We start from the raw sequence: 6,944 nt of genomic DNA, 5'->3' as shown, positions 1-6,944 counted from the left end.
CCATGTCAGCATCTTGTCAAATACTTAGGGCAAATAAGCAATAATTACAGACAGGACTAAGGACTGAAGTTCCCAAGGGCTCACAGACGGTTACTACATTTTGATCAGGTGAAGACTGGCTCTCAACAATAATGGTTTTGTCTTTTATTTGCCTTTGCTGAGTAAAGATTTTGATGTTTACATCCTGGAGACTTGATTATTCAGATTATTTCTGTGTGGCTGAATAAACAAATAACTAAAGTCTTTTTAAAATTACTATTTCATTTCAAAAATTATACTACAGAGCTATTTACATCACTCAAGACTCTATTTCATTCCATGATTATCATTAATACATAGTTTTTTTTTTTTTTTTTTTTTTTTTTTTTTTTTTTTTTTTTTTTTTTCCAATTTTAATTTTTTATTTTTTATAAACATATATTTTTATCCCCAGGGGTTTAAACTTGAACGTGGACTCTATCCCAATCAGATGGCTTCTAATTTTTACTCTCAAAGTAATTGGAGATTTCAACTGCTAATTTAAATTTACTGTCAAATATGAGGCATTCTATACAATTCATGTTTTTCTTGTCTGGCATATTTTTTTCTTTTGCCATCAACCAGATATTGTGTCTTTTGGTTTCAACTAGATTTTATGTATTTATACTCTTTTCTTTAAAAGTGTGACATAATTTACATTTAATAATATTGACACTTTTTGATGTGCAGTTCTAGGAGCTTGACACATCAGGTCACAAATAAAGTAACAGCTACAAGAATCAAGATGCAGAACCATTCCATGACCTTCATAAATGTCCTTACACCCCTTGGCAATTAACCTCTCCCTTTATTTTCCATCCCTGGCAACCACTGATCTGTTTCGCCTTTTGCAGAATATCAAGTAAATGGGATCATACAGTACACAGTCTTCTGAATCTGACTCTTTCCTTTGTCAGGATCCATTTGAGATTCACCCAAGGTGTTGCATATATCAGTCGTTGATTCCTTTTTATTGCCAAAGCAGTCTTCCTTTACATGGACATGCCACAGTTTGCTGGTCTGTTTATTACTTATATGAGTTGTTTCCAGTGTAGGCAAATAAAGCTACTACAAACCTTCAGGTATGGGTTTTTATGTGACCATAAGTTTTCATTTTTCTTGGGTAAGTATCTAGGAAGGGCAATTCTGGGTTGTACAATGATTTATATGGCTGTACATTTTGCATTCCCATAGCGATAAACAAGAATTCCACTCGTTTCACATGCTTATTTGTTCTTGCATTGTCTTGATATTTTTATTTTAGCATTTGTATTGGGTGAGTAGCAGTATCTCATCATGATTTTAATTTGCATTTTTCTGATGACATAATGAAGATGAGCAACATACCGCAGGCTTATTGGCCATCCGCCATTTTTTGGTGACATGTCCATCCTAAAGTCCAAATACTTTCCATGTTTAATTGGGTTAGATGTCTTCTCATTATTGAATTTGCAAAGTAATTTCTATGTTCTGGATATAAGACTTTGGTATTTTGCCAATATTTTCTCTCAGTCCGTGGCGTGTCTTTTCTTTTTCTTAATAATACCTCTGCAAAGCACAAGTTTTTAATTGTGAAGAAGTCCAATTTATATTCCTTTTTAACTATGTGTGTGTTTCCTATGTCTTTTTATTCCTTGTGCCCCCATCAGTGACCATTGTACAGCAGGCACATTTAGGCCTATTTTTACTAAATACATCCATTCCCATTGATCTCCTGAGCATGAAAGGAACACATATGAGGACGTGGAATGAATACTGAACTGAGTCAAGACATCTAGATTCCTGTTGTTGTTACTTTGCTATTGACCTTGAGCTTACTATTTAAATTATGTACTTTCTATTTCTTCATCTGCACATTAAAATAAAACCCACCTTACTCATTTCAGAAATGGTGAGGATGGAGTGAGAGAAAAGATACAAAGGCACTTGTGACATTGCTGGAAGGACTGTTCATGCCCAGGATGTTGGTGAGGGAATATCATTTTTCCCTTAAGAATTTCCCATCAAATTTGTCAGGCATGCTTGGACCCCAGATTACAAAGGTACTTCTACAACTACAAATATAAAGCCCAAATATATTTCATGGACCCTGTGTCTCTCTTTCACTCTAGAATTTCCCTTGGCAACTCTGAATTTTCTTTTTCGTGCTTTGCATCAAACTTCTTTTTTTTTTTTTATTTCCACATATTTAACACTGAATAATCTTCAGATTTAATTTTTGAACTTGTAATTTTTAATTTTTTGGAAAGAAATGCTCCAACCAGCATTAGAATTGATTAAGATTTTTTCCTTGGGACATTTGGCAGAAACATCTTCTTTCATGAAATAGTGGTGTTTTTCAACAATGGAGCATGATTTTTTTTTTCTTCTCTTTCTCAAGGGAGGGAATTGAAGTACAGCAGAAGATTAAACATTCTCTAGGATATGTATGGTCTTTCTAGTAAAACTAGATAAAGAAAAGGATATTTCTGTGGACAGGAATATTTGTGGTTGGAAATTACAGCTGGAAGGATCTAAAAATTGAAACCATTTAGGAAAGGAATAAATTTTTAAAAAGATTTAGTCTGTATAACCATTGAGAGTTGATAATTTGTCACATTCATGAAGCTTTTAATATGTTTGTTTAACATTCTGAATTTTTTAAAAAATGGAAAAGCCTTCCTTCTAAGTTATGGAACTAATTTTGGTAAAATTGCTATTAGCCTATTTTAGGAAATAGGTAAATCTTACACTGTACTCTTATAATAGCCAAATAGCTGAAATCCAGGATAACTGTTTTTAAATGTAAGGTTGAATCATGTCACTGTTTTGGTCAATGGCTTTCCCATCTCCGAGTGGCAGCTAAAGTCCCTACAAGGGCCCATCTGTGGCACCCCGCCCACCTTGCCAGTGTCACCTCCTACCACTATCCCTTCTTCCTGACCCACTCCAGTTGACTCACCTTCTGTCCCTTGTTCATTTTAGCCACTGTGTGTTCACTGGTGTCTTTTGCCTGCAGATCTCTTTCCTCAATTATCACATAGCTCATTCCTGGACCAGGACCAGCTGCACACAGCCTGTTGGGCCAAGTATAAAATAAAAATGTATTTTGTTAAAAAAAAATCATTAAGAATCTAAGGTGTTGACAGTAGAGCAGTAAACCAAGTGTGATGCCCTGTATCGCTGCACAGCTCATATACCCATGAAGCCTGCCCTGCCTGGCTCCTTGCTTCCTTCACATCTTGTTCCAAAGTTACTTTGTATTAGAGAACTTGTCCCTCTGTCCATTAGCCCAAAAAGCTACCCCTAGCATGCTTAGCTCCTTTCCCTCCCTTCCTTCCTTCTATTTCAACTTTCTTTCTTTCTATTTCTTTCTTTCTCTTTCTTTCTTTCTTTCTTTCTTTCTTTCTTTTTCTCTCTCTCTCTCTTTCTCTTTCTCTCTTTATCTATCCTTCCAAGTGGGATATAAAGTCCATACATCCTATATCACTCAAAGCAGAAAACATGCCCAACATACAGCAACCACTCAAATATTTGCTAACTGAATGAACAAATGAGTAAATTAGAAGTAGTGAAAATCCAAAACCCTATGAAAGAAAAGGGAAAAAAATGAAGAGATACATCAAATTTTTAGACAGTGAATGCTATGTTTGTATGCCTGCGGAGAGGTCCAGATTTAAAAATTCAAATTTAGGAATGCAGAAAGTGAGTTCAGCCCCTGCTCCAACACTGGCTGGTGGTGTGACTTTGGATAGGTTTCTTGACCTCTCTCAAGCCCGCGTCATCACCAGTACACCAGGGGGCCTCACAGCTCTTCAAGCCACAACTTTATAGAATAGTCTCAAATTCTCAAATGAGCCAGTATAATATAATGAACTAGTCAGCTGAAGATCTTTTCTGTACACTTGGATCAAAACAAGAATGAAGCAGTCTTTGGATTACTGGTCTGATGTGTCTCCAGTTTTCCCCTTCAATGTGAAGGCCTAATTAGAGATATGTATGGCATGTCCATATATACCATATTATACAATATGGCCTCATAAAACCATTTTCCCTGAGGGGGAAAAATGCTCTACTTTTGGAGTAACTAGCATTCTTAAATAGCTTATTATGTATCAGTTTAGGTAACTTGACCGTTTAAACACTTAAACTGGTCATACTATTCTGAGCTTATCTGAGCCCATGGGTTGTTGGGTGTTAGTTCTTTAAAGAGACAGAAAGCTAAATATGGGGGTTCCTGAGCCTGTTTCCTCAGTGCTGGTTGGGACAGTATGAGTGTCTATTGCCAAGTGGAAAACAGAAGTCTCATTTAATATGCCATGCTCCATTTTTTATTATTAATTCTAAAAATCATGAAGAATATTCTAATCATAAATTCTCCAGGCATAGATGATTAAAGAAAAAAAAACAGACCACTAAAATGCCTTCTGGCTTTGTATGTGTCTGTATTGAAAAATATTTGTTTTCTAAACCTAGTCTCTCCTTTTTCGTCAATAATTGTGCACAGTATTTGCTTTGTAGTTTGTGTTTCATGTCCATTTTGCTCGAGATAATGTCCTGTGTCTTTTTTTTCATTCTTCTGATTCATTTTTCCTCTATTCATTGTATTTTTCAGCAAAGTAAACTGATCTTTCTCCCCCCAAATCCACATTAATCCTTCCTGCTAAAAGATTTCTGATGTGCTTTTATCGCTATTTTAAAATAATCCCCATATTCTACCTGATGGAATGAGAGCAAGATGGACTCCAATCACATAAAAACAGATAAATGCAAACTAAACTGAAAGTGAAAACCAAAAGAGAATCTGGGTGCAAAGCTACAGACTCCGTCAACTGAATAGAAAGGATGGGCTTGGGAGTTCTATAAATCTCAGTACAATGTGAGAACAAGACTTGATGTTGAAGCCTTGACATCCTGACTATAAACCCTATTTGTAGGGTCAAGGGTAAAAGTCCCTTATTGGACAGTCCCAGTTATAATATTTGGGAAACATGGATATAAGAAGCTGGCTTGGTCATCAGAAAGGGTGGTTAGGCAGAAAAGAGCTTAGTGAATTAAAAATCAGTTATAATGGAAAGCCTTGTCACTCGGACAGTGAGGTCAAAATGAGAAAAAAAAAAGTCATATTTCTATATTATTCCCAAGAGTGTTACCAACATGCAAAGAGCATCTGAAAAACATGGCAGTACAAAACATCCCACGGAATACACAGAGAGATTCAAGGATGTCTAGGATGAGTCCCTGTCCACGAAGGAAAGCTCCTCTTCTTCTCACCTCCTAAAGGTTTAAATATAAGTCTAAGAGCTCTTCCTGCAACATAAGAGTCAAAAACAGATTTGATCACCTGATGCAGAAGAAAAGCTCTCTGCAGTAGGAGCTGGAAGATTGGGTTCCAATCTCACCCATTTCACTAATCAGCTTGAGTAAATTTCTCTTAGCCCCTCCAGACCAGACCCTCTGTCAACTAAACACAGTGGGTGGGATGACTCAGCTGACATCATGTAGAACACAAGAATCAACTGAGACCTTCTTGAATTTTCGAAACATAACACTATGACATATCATGAAATCATTGCCACTGTAAGCTACCAAATTTCAGAGTCACCTGTAATACAATAATAGGTAACTGAAACCAAATTCTGTGCTAGAAGAGGGATACTATCGTAACATAACCCTAAGGCACATGACATTGGCTTTGGAGCTTAGAAGTGAGTGAAAGGTAAAAGAGCCTGGAGACTAATGGTAAAGTGCAAACGGCAGCAGGAAGATGTTTCTGGAAGCTGGGGAAAAGACAGAGTGGTAAAAGTTCCCTGAAGCTGTTGCTCACTGTAATATAGCAAAAAGGAAAAATATCTAAGTGGGTGACTGGGTGGCTCAGCAGGTTAAGCATCTGCCTTTGGCTCAGGTCACAATCTCAGGGTTCTGGGATCAAGTCTCACATCATAGTTCCTTGTTCACTGGGGAGTCTGCTGCTCCCTCTCACTCTCCCTCTGATCAATCTCTCTCTCTCTCTCTCTCTCTTTCTAACAAATAAATAAAATCTTTAAAACAAAAACTAAAAAAAAAAAATTTTAAGTATCTAAGGAGCCATCAGATCTGGCTAAAGAGATTTCCAGACAGCATATCAAAAGTAGCAGCTGGTTTCTTTTGACTCTGTGTGATAAAATACTGATGGAGTGGGATGAGATCAAACAAGAAAATGTTAAGTTTCATGCAGAATTTAGACTTGATCTTAGCCAAAAGGCCGAGAAGCAATCATCATGCAGAATTTAGAGGGAATATAAAGAAGACAGGACTCATTTCCAAAACAAAAATGTTTCCCAGTCCAGCATCTCTGAATAGTGAAGTAACACCAAAGTGCGGGGTAGGGGGGGAGAGGTCTCAGGGTAAAGATCCTTAAGGGTGTTTCTGTAAGACTTTTATTAAGACTCAGTAAGACTTAAGGATATGCCCAGCAGGATTTCTAGGAATCTTAAGGATATACCAGTGGACCCTCTTTAAGAAAAGGAAGGGGGGAGGGAAGGGCCTTTAAAAATCTTAAGGATAAAATACTGTAAAATTTTTAGTCTCAATGTAAAGGCTTCCAAAATCATGAAGGATTTGTCCCACAGCACCCTGTGTCACAGCAAACCAGGGAGGAGCTTCTCTGGAAGGTAACTATGAGTGTGTCTTTTCTCTAATGGAATTAACCCCCCAAAAAGTCATGCAAACACTTAAGGTTTTATTTGTTTGTTTATGTTAAGATTTTATTTATTTATTTGAAAGAGAGTGAGAGAGAGAGCACGAGAGGAGGGAGGGTCAGAGGGAGAAGCAGACTTCATGATAAATAGGGATCCTGATATAGGACCCTATCCTGGGACTCCAGGCTCATGACCTAAGCTGAAGGCAGACGCTTAACCAACTGAACAACCCAGGGGCCCAACACTGAAGTGTTTAAGAGAACTGTA

The 6,944-nt window shown here is 37.1% G+C and overlaps 1 pseudogene; it reads right to left on the bottom strand.

Moving 5' to 3' along the window:
* Positions 1-6,076: 6,076 nt before the first annotated feature.
* Positions 6,077-6,253, bottom strand: LOC123391808 (annotated as a pseudogene).
* Positions 6,254-6,944: the final 691 nt, after the last annotated feature.

The sequence above is a fragment of the Mustela putorius genome, unplaced genomic scaffold, assembly GCF_011764305.1.
Source record: "Mustela putorius furo isolate JIRA1106 unplaced genomic scaffold, ASM1176430v1.1 tig00000281_pilon_pilon_pilon, whole genome shotgun sequence".
NCBI classification, from domain to species: domain Eukaryota; kingdom Metazoa; phylum Chordata; class Mammalia; order Carnivora; family Mustelidae; genus Mustela; species Mustela putorius.
Note: the sequence above shows the minus strand (reverse complement) of the source record. Positions and strands in the feature narration are given on the sequence as shown.